A 13,650-nucleotide genomic window follows, 5' to 3' on the forward strand; every position below is an offset into this window, starting at 1 on the left:
CTGGGAAAGCTTGAGGGCAGGAGGAGAAGGGGACGACAGAGGATGAGAAGGTTGGATGACATTACCGACTCAATGGACATGGGTTTGGGTGAACTCTGGGAGTTGGTGATGGACAGGGAGGCCTGGCGTGCTGCGGTCCATGGGGTCGCAAAGAGTAGGACACAACTGAGCGACTGAACTGACTGACTGAAAGTGAAAAACACAACGGTTGTGTTGGTACAGGATGGTTTTAAGTGTGTGTGTGTGTGTGTGTGTGTGTGTGTGCTCAATCATGCCTGACTCTGTGACCCCATGGATATATCCCACCAGGCTCCTCTCTCCATGGAATTTTCCAGGCAAGAATACTGGAGTGGGTTCACTTCCTACTCCAGGTTTGTAAGTGTGTCAGGTATTTCTTCTCTTGATCACATGGCTGACTGGGATTTTCAAAACACTGCTGCTGCCCAGTATCACCAGAGTAATGTGCCTCCGCCACTAGCCCAGTAAAAGATCTAAATTTGAAGTTACAGTTTGTGCTGAATGCACGTTGCTTTTGTATTTTCATAAAGTTGAAAATTTGTTAAGTTGAACCATAAGTCAAGGACCATCTGTATAAGAAATATGATCAACATAGAAGAAAAAAAATTGTAACTCTGTATGGTGAAGGATGTTAATTAGACTTGTGATCATTTCACAATCTATACAGATATCAAACTAATATAATGCTATATGCCAACTGTACCTCAATAAAAAAGAAATGTTATCAAATAAACAAAATGGAAAACATACAATCTCATTCACAGTAACTGTTTTTAAAATATATCAAATGAATAATACACTTAAATATTCATGAATCAGAGTTGGAAGTTTTAAAAGTCTAAGAATACCCACTGTTGAAGAGAATCTGTGGAAGCCAGCACAAAGGCATACCACTGGTGAGAATGTGAACTAAAGCTTCCTTTCTGGAAGGCAACTTGGGACTACATACCTAAAAATAAAATGTGTGTATTGGAAAAAGTCAAAGCCTGCTACCTCTGTGAATTATTTTGACTTGAGAATGCTATTAATACATGTTAGCCATGCATATTTCCCTCTTTAGAGTCACTGGGCATGACTTTATATGCATAGCTCAGATATTAATATTCAATTATTCAGATAAGAATTCAGAAAATAAGCTAAAGTAGAGGTTCCAGCTTATGAACATGATGTTTAGCTTACCAAATATCCTATGGGTTGCTAAAGAAAAGTGTGAGTAGAGATGAATAAATAGGCAAACATGATTCAGAAAAAGGCCATGGGTTCTTTTTATCCTTAGGCCAGTATGATTTAATCAAGAGTCTGAACTGTCTTTGCACATTAGTAAAAGCAGCCACCAGAGAATATTAGCTGTGAGATTTTTAGCAGAGGAAAACAGATAAATGAAAATGTGCTATCACTGCTCCTAGCTTAAATGAGCTCTTTCAATTTGGAGGTCATAAAATGATCATTCTATAAGAACAGTACCCATCATTTTCCTACTTCTTATGACTCAAAGATAAATTGTTAGATGTTTTCTTTGATGGAAGAAGGATCCAAAGTAGAATTAATCTTTTACCAAGCTTCAATCTAGGTGAAATTCAACGAGTTTAGAAAATATAAAGTAAATCAGCTTGTTTGAGCCAAAACAAACTCTTGCCACAGTAATTCTGACTTTACAATTTGAACTAAAAATAGCCAACCATCCGCTAGTGTTCAGTGCAAGTGTAATGCCTTAATACTGTTTCCAACTCATTTTGCATTTTACAAAAAACAGATTTTTCAAATGGCTGAATTATCCAGATCAGAACTGTCAGTCCTCAGGTAAAACAGGGCCTTTGAAGAGTCAAAGATATATACTGGAGTTACTAAACTGTATGCAAAGTGATGATAACAAGAAGGTTCCTAGTACTATTTACCAAAAAATTTAAATATAGAAAATATTAACAAGTTCACCTTTGAAAAGACATATAAGGAAGAGTGGCTGCTTCTTCAACAATAATTAGAACTCTTAGACTAAGCTTTGAATTGAGACAGACTGAAAAAGTTAGATCTGGGAAGAACAAAATAAACAAAATACCAAAAACAAACCAAAAACACTTAACTATGTGCCATTTGATTGTCTTTCCCTTCTGGTCAATTTAAAGCAAAAACCAAACTCAGCAAGATCAGTATTCATATAATTACCTTATTGTTGCCCTCATCATAAAGAGATTAGGAGTAAAAGCAAACCACTTTTTTACCACCACTGGATGGCAGCTTTACCCTGGCCCTCTACGATGGCACTCTTCATATCACTGTCTTCACATCCTTCAAAAGTCAGCACATGTATCATTGTCCCCAGAAGGCCTCACCTGAGCCCAAGGGCCTGCCTAAGTACCTTTCCTACATGTGATTATGGTCCCCCCAGTTTAGCACTGGTTGTTCCACCTTGCTCTTAAAATCACTGATGTATGTCTCTCTGTTATGAAACTGGGAGCTATGTGGAATGTTCCTCTACTTGAGAACATCACAGCACATAGCGTCTAGTACCTTTTCGGAACATAAAGAATTATGTATGGTGATGGATGTTAACTAGATTTCTTGTGGTGATCATTTCATAATATGTACAAATACTGAATCATTATGGTGTACATTTGAAACCATTATATATCTATACCTCAAAAAATAAACATTGCATAAAAAGGAAAAGAAAAACTTCTGAATTTATATAGTAGAGGATGAGGTGGTTGTATTTATTTGATACAATTCCCTTTGTGAAATCAGAAACATAAATTTATAGTTGCAATTACAATAATAGCTTCAAATCATGGAAAACTTATGCCTCCGCTACAATTCTTAATTTTATCTGTAAAATGTGATAATTCATGAGATTCTAGTTAGGAAGGACTAAGTTCCTTATTGAATTGTGTTAACTTTAAATAAGCATTTAAATATTATTGTTAAAATCTATGAGGGTAAGCCTATCAGATGCAAGCTCAATCCCTGGGTCAGAAGATCCCCTGGAGGAGCGTATGGCCACCCACTCCAGTATTCTTGCCTGGGGAATCCCATGGACAAAGGAGCCTGGCAGACTACAGTCTAGGGTCACAGAGATTCGGAGACAATTAAAGCGACTTAGCAAGCATGCAGCGTGTGTGAGTGTATAATCTACTTTTGAAACTGGAGCAAGGAGTGCCTTTTCTGTCTGTGTTTTGGAAATGTAACGCTGGAAAAGATGAAGTAGATCACACTTTCTTCATTGTTCTCCTCTATTCATTATGAAGCCAACTCAAAATAAGCCAGTAGAAATCACGTAGAACAGAAGTAGGAAAAGATGAAGTGGAGAAAATTACACAATGTCCTCTGTTCCATTCAAATAAGTCCGTTTTCCTGATTCTTCAATAAACAATTTGTTTCCTTAGCCTTGATATAGTGCTACAGTTTCATAATTTTAAGATTCATTTTGAACACTGAAAAAGTCTAATCTGCAATACTCGAAGTGTATCCATCCCCTTCTGTGACCATTATTCACAAATTTTGCAATGACTTACAAAAGCAAGATGTTTCACAATCATTTTGATGTGCCTGCTGCTACAAAAAAATTTGAACTACCAAAAGGGATATCAAATATTCTCTGAGTCATAGACAGCATTTGGAGATAGAACTTTCCCATAAATAAAGAAGCTACATCATATAATGATTCATTGTGTTGAATTATGAGGGAACCAGAGGTGAGAAGTCATATGAAGTAATCAGTTTATCCATAAATTGCCCTTACTTTAAAATTTAATAATCTTGCCATCTCAAGTAAGATCAAGTTTTTCCAAATCATATATTACACAAAAATTTTGAGTTTCATTATTTTACAGCTATTGTCTTCCTTTTTATCAAAATGAAATACAAAAACATGGTGTAAATTTCTTAACGTTGATTTCTTTTGTAACCAACAATAAAGTTTTCCTCTATAGACCATCAGGAAAAAGTACAATGTACCTTCCAATGTCATTTTTCAATGAAATAAAGCTGAACTCAAAATAAGAACGCAAAATCTGCCCTATGCCAAGTATGGAGATTGATCTGACTCCAGAAAACTGGATGAAGCAGAGAAGACTCCTGTGGCTGCGTATTTGGGAATGAGCCAGAAAGGTTCATTTTCCCACACACGAAGGCAAAAATTCTTATTTCCAAACAATTGGACAGGGGTACCCAAAACTACTGGCAAAACTCCCTGGGACTCATCTGCTTCTGTAAAAAAAAACAGAAAAATCAGGAGCAAACATGAAATCACCCAGAAAATATATGTGTATAAGAAGCAAGCTGTCCCTATGGTAGCAAGATCAGGGGACAGGAGAGATGAAAAATTCTGTATTACTTTGATTGGCTGTATCAAAATTTAAGTTAAGTGAATCCAGACATAAAATCCAGCTAGCCCAGAATATAGCATTGGCTTCTCTCTTGCAGTGAGCTTACAAAATTAAAAATAAATAAATAAATAAATAAATAAAGCTTTCAAAAGTAATATCCTATCCAAGTTATAAGCAGTGGTTGATATATCTGCATCTTTTGACCCAGGAGAGAACTCACTCTCTGAAACATTATATTTGCTTGATTCCCAAGTTAACAACTGGCTGTCCTTCCTTACTACCAGTGGCTAACTTTCTTAGTTTCCTCGGTTGTACTGTTCAACGGTTTAGTCCTCAGACATGTTTCCACATCTAGGGTCACTCACCTGCCACATTCTACTGCATGCATGTTCAGTCACGCACATTCTATTATCCACTCCTACAAAGTTTTAAGACACTACATCTATGCTGACGAGTTTGAAATTTACATTTTAAGCTGACAGTTCTCACTATATTTAATTCTTAACATGTTTAACAAATTCAAACTTGCTATTTAACATGTCCAAAATCAAATTATTTTTTCTCCTCAAACAGCTTCTTCCCTTTGTGTCCTTCATCTAAACATGGAAACACCAAATTTCCATTGACTGAAAGCAAAAATGTAAATATCACGTTGATGCTTCCCTTTCAGACTCTAAGTACAATTCACAAACAAATCTTGACAATGCACTTTCCAAATATATTAAAAATGTAACAATTTAGTATCATTTTAACCATGGCTACCTGAAAGATGATGCTGTCAAAGTGCCGCACTCAATATGCCAGCAAATTTGGAAAACTCAGCAGTGGCCACAGGACTGGAAAAGGTCAGTTTTCATTCCAATCCCAAAGAAAGGCAATGCCAAAGAATGCTCAAACTACTGCACAATTGCACTCATCTCACATGCTAGTAAAGTAATGCTCAAAATTCTCCAAGCCAGGCTTCAGCAATATGGGAACCGTGAACTTCCTGATGTTCAAGCTGGTTTTAGAAAAGACAGAGGAACCAGAGATCAAATTGCTAACATCCGCTGGATCATGGAAAAAGCAAGAGAGTTCCAGAAAAACATTTATTTCTGCTTTATTGACTATGCCAAACCTTTTGACTGTGTGGATCACAATAAACTGTGGAAAATTCTTCAAGAGATGGAAATATACTAGACCACCTGACCTGCCTCTTGAGAAATCTGTATGCAGGTCAGGAAGCAACAGAACTGGACATGGAACAACAGACTGGTTCCAAATAGGAAAAGGAGTATGTCAAGGCTGTATATTGTCACCCTGCTTATTTAACTTCTGTGCAGAGTACATCATGAGAAATGCTGGACTGGAAGAACCACAAGCTGAAATCAAGATTGCCGGGAGAAATATCAACAACCTCATATATGCAGATGACATCACCCTTATGGCAGAAAGTGAAGAGGAACTAAAAAGCCTCTTGATGAAAGTGAAAGAGGAGAGTGAAAAAGTTGGCTTAAAGCTCAACATTCAGAAAACTAAGATCATGGCATCCGGTCCCATCACTCCATGGGAAATAGATGGGGAAACAGTGGAAACAGTGTCAGACTTTATTTGGGGGCTCCAAAATCACTGCAGATGGTGACTGCAGCCATGAAATTAAAAGATGCTTACACCTTGGAAGGAAAGTTATGACCAACATAGACAGCATATTAAAAAGCAGAGACGTTATTTTGTCCAGAAAGGTCTGTCTAGTCAAGGCTATGGTTTTTCCTGTGGTCACGTATGGATGTGAGAGTTGGACTGTGAAGAAGGCTGAGCATCAAAGAATTGATGCTTTTGAACTGTGGTGTTGGAGAAGACTCTTGAGAGTCCCTTGGACTGCAAGGAGATCCAACCAGTCCATTCTGAAAGAGATCAACCCTGGGATTTCTTTGGAAGGAATGATGCTAAAGCTGAAACTCCAGTACTTTGGCCACCTGATGCAAAGAGTTGACTCATTGGAAAAGACTATGATGCTGGGAGGGATTGGGGGCAGGAGGAGAAGGGGACGACAGAGGATAAGATGGCTGGATGGCATCACGGACTTGATGGATGTGAGTCTGAGTGAACTCCGGGAGTTGGTGATGGACAGGGAGGCCTGGTGTGCTGTGATTCACGGGGTCACAAAGAGTCGGACATGACTGAGTGACTGAACTGAACTGACCCTGGTCCAAGACAGCGCTAGGCTTTACCTGGATCATAGTTTTGCTTCTATGTTTTACCTACTCTTCATCTTCAAAATAGAGTCACAGTCATGAAGTAAAACTCTTCTCAAAGTTCTCCAACAGTGTGTGATGAAAACACAATCTTTTGATGATTTAGCAAAGTCTGTAGGACCCATGAACTTGATTTTTTTCTCTGATCTCATCTCGCACTTCTTTCTCCTTTGTTCATTTTACTCCAACTACATTAGATTCCCTGCTGTTCTTTGAATACACTGAACTGCTACCGTAATTCCCTCTGCAGGTGATGATTTAATCCCAGATATCCATAGAAGCATCTTTACTTTCTTTAGATCCTTCCTTAAGTAATGCCATATCACAGAGACTTCTGCAGACTACCTTAAATGAACATCCCACTTTTATTCTTCACCCACTCATCCTGCTTAATAGACTCTATTGCTTTTCACCATCCTTTGTATTACATACCTGATATTTTTCCTTTGTCTCTCACCCCATTCCTCCTAAAATGTACTGTCCTTTAGGGCAGGGAAAGTATGTTTGTTGTTATATTCCTTGTGCCTAGAATAACACCTGGCATTTACTAGATTCTCAAAGAAAATTTTAATGAATACCAGATACAATGAAATATGATAAAATAATTTCAAATGAGTATGTCAAAATGAAATAATTATATGTACAATCAACATTAAATTAGGTTTATGTGCAAGTCAGTTTTTTGGATAAACTAATATACCAGGATTCTGACTGAACTGCCTTTTAAGTGGGAAGAATAATATAAGGATAACCCAAGGTAGCACCCAGTCTGTGATATCAATGAACTAGTATATATTCAGTTCTAGAGATATTCCTATAAATCTTATATAAATGGATAGCAAGAACATGATCATTAACCGGAAGTTTATCATTCTTCAGCAACAACAAAAAATCATATATAAATTTGGGGGCTACAGAAAAGAGTAAGATAATGATTTATATTGTAAATTCTTTCAACCAAAATACACTAATAAATTCCAGACATACGGAAAATTTCATACATTCTGATTTTCAGTCATGGAGAAGTGTAAAAGCAATTTATAGCACATATAAACTTTAGCAGCAAGTATTTAAATGATTGAATTAAATTGTACATGAGCAAAGCTATGGTTTTTCCAGTGGTCATGTATGGATGTGAGAGTTGGACTGTGAAGAAAGTTGAGTGGCGAAGAGTTGATGATTTTGAACTGTGGTGTTGGAGAAGACTCTTGAGAGTCCCTTGGACTGCAAGGAGATCCAACCAGTCCATTCTAAAGGAGATCAGCCCTGGGTGTTCTTTGGAAGGAATGATGCTAAAGCTGAAACTCCAGTACTTTGGCCACCTCATGCGAAGAGTTGACTCACTGGAAAAGACTCTGATGCTGGGAGGGATTGGGGGCAGGAGGAGAAGGGGATGACAGAGGATGAGATGGCTGGATGGCATCACCGACTCGATGGACATGAGTTTGAGTGAACTCTGGGAGTTGGTAATAGACAGGGAGGCCTGGCGTGCTGTGATTCATGGGGCCACAAAGAGTTGGACATGACTGAACAACTGAACTGAACTGAGCTTTGTCAATTGATTAAATAATTATTGGAATTCTGGTTTAATATGGCTGAATCAAAGGATGTGCACTCATCTCCTCCTGCAAGAGCACCAAAATTGCAACTAGCTGTTGAACAACCTTCAACAGGAAGATGCTGGATCCCACAAAAAACAAAAAGATACACTTCATCCAAAGACAAAGAAGAAGCCACAGCAATATGGTAGGAAGGGCATAATCATGATAAAATCAAATCCTGTACCCACCTGGTGGGTGACCCACAGATTGGAAAACAATAATACCAAAGAAGTTCTTGCACCATTGTAAAGGTTCTGAACCTCACAGCAGGCTTCCCAGCCTGGGGATCTGACAAAGGGACTGGAAATCCCAGGGAATCTGGCCTTGAGGGCCTGCAGGATTTGATTATAGGTCTTCCAAAGGAAAGGGAAACAGACTCCAGTCTTGGAGACAGAAAGAACTTTTGCATTCGCAAAGACCCAGAGGAGAGGGGCAGTGACCCCACAGGAGACTGAGCCAAAACTACCTGCTAGTGTTGACGGGGCTCCCGTGCAGGCATGGGTCAGCAGAGGCCCACCACAGGGATGGGGACACTGGAAGGTCACCCTTGGCTTAAACCTGCTTGGAGTTCTTCATTAATCCTACCATAGAGCCTGTAGGCCCCAGGACGGGTTTCTTCAGGCCAAACAACTACCAGGGAGGTAGTGCAACCCCACTCATCAACAGATAACTGGATTAAAGCTTTCCCGAGCAAAGCCCTGTCCACTAGTTTTTCCCAGGCCAGTGCCTCCCATCAAGAAGCTTACACAAGCCTCTTAGCCTTATCCATCAGAGGGCAGACAGAAGAAGCCAGAAAATCTCAAAGTGGCTAAAACACAAACCATATTACAGGAAGTTAATCACGATGAAAAAGCAGAAAGTTATGTCCCAGATGAAGGGACAAGATAAAATCCCAGAAAAGCAACTAAATGAAATGGAGATAGTCAACCTTCCAGAAAAAGAATTCAGAATAATGATAGTGAAGATGATCCAGGATCTTGGGAAAAGAATGGAGGTCAAGATTGAGAAGATGCAAGAAATGTTTATCAAAGACCCAGAAGAACTGAATAACAAACAAACAGAGATGAATGATACACTAAAAGGAATCAATAGAAAAATAACTGAGGCAGAACAGATAAATGACTTGGAGAACAGATGGTGGAAATCACTGCCACAGAACAGAATACAGAAAAAAGGATGAAAAGAAATGAATACAGCCTAAGAGATATCTAGGACAATATAAAATGCACCAACATTTTCATTATAGGGGCCCCAGAATGAGAAGAGAGAGAGAAAGAACCTGAGAAAATATTTGAAGAAATAATAGCTGAAAAATTCCTGAACACGGGAAAGGAAATAGTCAACCAAGTCCAGGAAGCACAGAGAGTCCCAGGAAGGATAAACCCAAGGAGGAACAAACCAAGACACAGAGTAATCAAACAGACAAAAATTAAAGACAAACATAAAATATTAAAAGCAACAAGGGAAAACAACAAATAATATACACAGGAACTCCCATTGGGCTATCAGCTAATTTTTTAACAGAAACTCTACAAGCCAGAAGGGAAGCCACGATACATTTAAAGTGATTGAAAGGGAAGACCCTGCAACTAAGAATACTCTACCCAGCAAGACTCCCCTTTAAATTTGATGGAGAAATCAAAAGCTTTCCAGACAAGCAGAAGTTAAGAGAATTCAGCACCTCCAAACCAGCTTTACAACAAATGCTAAAGGAACTCCTCTAGGCAGGAAACACAAGGGAAGGAAAAGACCTATAGAAAATAAACCCAAAATAATTAAGAAAATGGTAACAGGATCATGCACATCAATAATTACCTTAAATGTAAATGACATTTACCAACCAAAGACAACCAAAAGACACAGACTTGCTGGTAGATGAAAACATGTGCATGTATGCATTTCTACTTAAGTCACATCACTCGGCTTGACCCCTTCCCCAAATTGTCTGTAATCATTTTATATTGTTAAGTTAATCATGTTTCCATTATGGATTCCAATTGTAATTACCTTTTACATTTTGTCTGGCTGTTGATTGTGAAAACTGATAAACATCTTTTACTATTGTGATTATGTAACTATTGCTCACTTAATACCATTGTATCATGACTGGTCAACAGAAAAACAGAATTCTGTATCACCAAAACTAGGATCTAATAGAAAAATTTGTAATTCTGTAATCACTTTTTAAAATTCAGATGCATATCAGAATTATTGTGACATTTTTAAAAATACAGTTTCCCAGGTATTGCTTTTCTTCTCCAGAGTTCCAGATATGTTTCTAATGAGCAGTCACGTTTAAAAACAACTGGACTGTGTGATCATCTTTTACTTTGATTTAGTCTGTTTCACTTTTTCTATTTCATATTCACTGCTCCCAATTCATTTCGTTTATGGTCTCCAATTTCTCCATCTCTTCATTTTTTTTTTTTGGATGTTCTTTCTTAAGCCTTAAGTGTAATAGAAAAACACTTGATAAAGGCTTGAGAAATATATATATAGGGCTTCGCTTATGGCTCAGCTGGTAAAGAATCTACCTGCAATGCGGGACACCTAGGTCTGATCCCTGGGTTGGGAAGGTTCAGCGGAGAAGGGAAAGGCTATCCACTCCTGTATTCTGGCTTGGAGAATTCCATGGACTGTATAGTCCATGCAGTTGCAAAGGGGCGGACAAGACTGAGTGACTTTCACTTTACTTCATATGTGTGTGTGTGTATATATATGAAAACTGCAGAATTTTTGCCAAACTAAAAAATTATGACATTTTGATTCCATTTGTTTGACTTAATATGAATAGAATGCCAGATTTCTAATTTTAAAAACAGATATGCAAAAAGCAACAAAGGTTTACTGTATAGCATAGGGAACTATAGTTAATACCTTGTATTAACCTACGATGGAAAATAATTTCAAAAATAATATACCTGTATTTATGTAACTGAATCACCTTGCTGTGCACCTGAAACATTGTAAGTAAACTATACCTCAATAATATATATATATATTTAAAATTCCAAAAAAAGTAAAGAATTATTCATTGAGCCTTACCTATGTGTCCTACACCTAACAATGGAAAAGCATATCCTCCCCCTTAAACCATAGGAAAAAGTAAATTAGTGCTTTAAAAGAAGCCTGTGAAATCAATTAATGTAATTTACCACATCAACAGAAAAGCCACAGACCATGTCAATGAAAACAGAAAAGCTGTTTGACAAACTCCACACACATATTCATTACAAAAACTCTCAGTAAACTAGGCATAGGGAAGGAATTCTCAGTTTGCTAAAGACTATCTGCAAATAACTTACCACTAATATTATACTTACCAAAAAAACTAAAAGCTTTCCCACTAAAATCAGGAAAAGAAAAACAAGGATATTTCCTTTTATCACTGCTTTTCAACTTCATACTGGACATCCTAGCTAATTCAATAAAACAAACAAACAAACAAATAAAAGGTATACTGATTGAGAAGAAAGAAAGACAACTGTCTTTATTCACAGATTACACGTTAATCTATGTTTAAAATCTGAAAGAAAACCATGACAAAGGATTCCTGGAACTGAAAAACAATCATAATAATGTTGCAGCATATATGGTTAATATACAAAAGTCAATCACTTTTATATATGCCAATAATGAACAAGTGGAATTTGAAAATAAAAGTACAATACTATTTATATTAGCACCCAAAAAATAAAACATTGATAGAATCTAACAAAATATGTGCTTGATCTATATGATGATAATGATAAAACTCTTAAGGAAAAAAGTCAAAAAAAAGTTAAGTAAATGGAAAGATATTCCATATTCAGGGTTGAAAGTGAAGTGAAGTGAAGTAAAAGTTAATCACTCAGTTGTGTCCAACTCTTTGATACCTCATGGACTGGAGCCCACCAGGCTCCTCTGTCCATGGAATTCTCCAGCCAAGAATTCTGGAGTGGGTGGCCATGCCCTTCTCCAGGGGATCTTCCTGACCCAAGGATGGAACGCAGGTCTCCCTCCCTCATTGCAGGCAGTTTCTTCAGTATTGAGGAAATACCATATTCAGAGTTAGAAATATTCAATGTTGTCAAGATGTCAGTCATCCCAACTTAATATATCGATTCAATAAAATCCCAATGAAAATGCCAGGAAGTTATTTACGAATGTAAATAAAATGATTCTAAAATTTATATAGAAAGTCAAAAGACCCAGGATAATCAACATAATATTGAAAGAGAATAAAAAAATAGAACTAGTACTACTTTTCTTCAAGACTCACTAGAAAGATACAATAATTAAGACAGTGAGGTATTGGCAAAAGAATAAATAGATTAATAGAACAGACCCCAGAAATGTAAATATAGTCAACTGCTCTTTGACAAAGGAGCAAAAGCAGTACAATAAAGCAAATGGTGTTGGAAAAACTGGATATCCACATGCAAAAAATTAATCTATAAACAGATTTTATGCCCTTCACAAAAATTAACCCAAAATGGAACTTTGACCAAAATGTGAGATTCAAAACTCTAATATTCTCAGAATATGATACAGGAGAAAATCTAGAACTTGGTTTGGTGATGACTTTTTAGATATAACATCAAAGACATGATTCATATAATAAAGAATTGGTTAGCTGGACTTCATTAAAATTAAAAACTTCTGCCCTGTGAAGGCACTGTCAGTAGAGTAAAAAGATAAGCTACAAGGTGGGAGAAAATATTTGCAAAAGACAAATCTTATCAATGCCTGTTATCCAAAAATGTGAAAAACAAAAACAAAAACTCTTCAGTCAACAATAAGAAAACAACCCAATTTAAAAATGGACCAAAGACCTTAAGAGACACTTCACAAAAAAATATATTAATAGTAAATAATCATATGAAAAGAAATTCCTTGTCACATGTCATCAGGAAAATGCAAATTAAAACAATGAAACAGCACACTTGGATGTTCAAAATCCACTGGCAACACCAAATGCTGGTGAGACTGGGAAGCAACAGAATCTCTCATTGATTGCTGATGGGAAAACAAACTGGTCCAGCCACTTTGGAAGGTAGTTTGATTCTTCAACGAAACTAAGCATTTCTGTTATTCTGTCCAATAACTGTGCTCCTTGGTATTTACCCAAAGGAGTTGAAACCTTATGCCTACAGAAAAATATGTACACAGAAGTTTATAGCAGCTTTATTCTTAATTACCAAAACTTGGAAGCAACTACAATATTCTTCAGTGCCCAAATGGAAAATAAATGGTGGTACATCCAGACAATGGAATATTGTTTAGAACTAAAAAGAAATCAGCTATCAAGCCATGAAAGGATATTAAGAAAATTAAATGCATATTACTAAGTTTAAGAAGCCAATCTGGAAAGGCTACATCCTGTATGATTTTAACTATTCAGTGTTGTAAAAATGGTAAAACTATGGAAGCACTAAAAGTGTAAGAGATTTCCAATGATTAGAGGTTCAGAAGGGATGCACAAGTGGAGCACAG

Source organism: Capra hircus, chromosome 9 (assembly GCF_001704415.2).
Source record: "Capra hircus breed San Clemente chromosome 9, ASM170441v1, whole genome shotgun sequence".
Lineage (NCBI taxonomy): Eukaryota > Metazoa > Chordata > Mammalia > Artiodactyla > Bovidae > Capra > Capra hircus.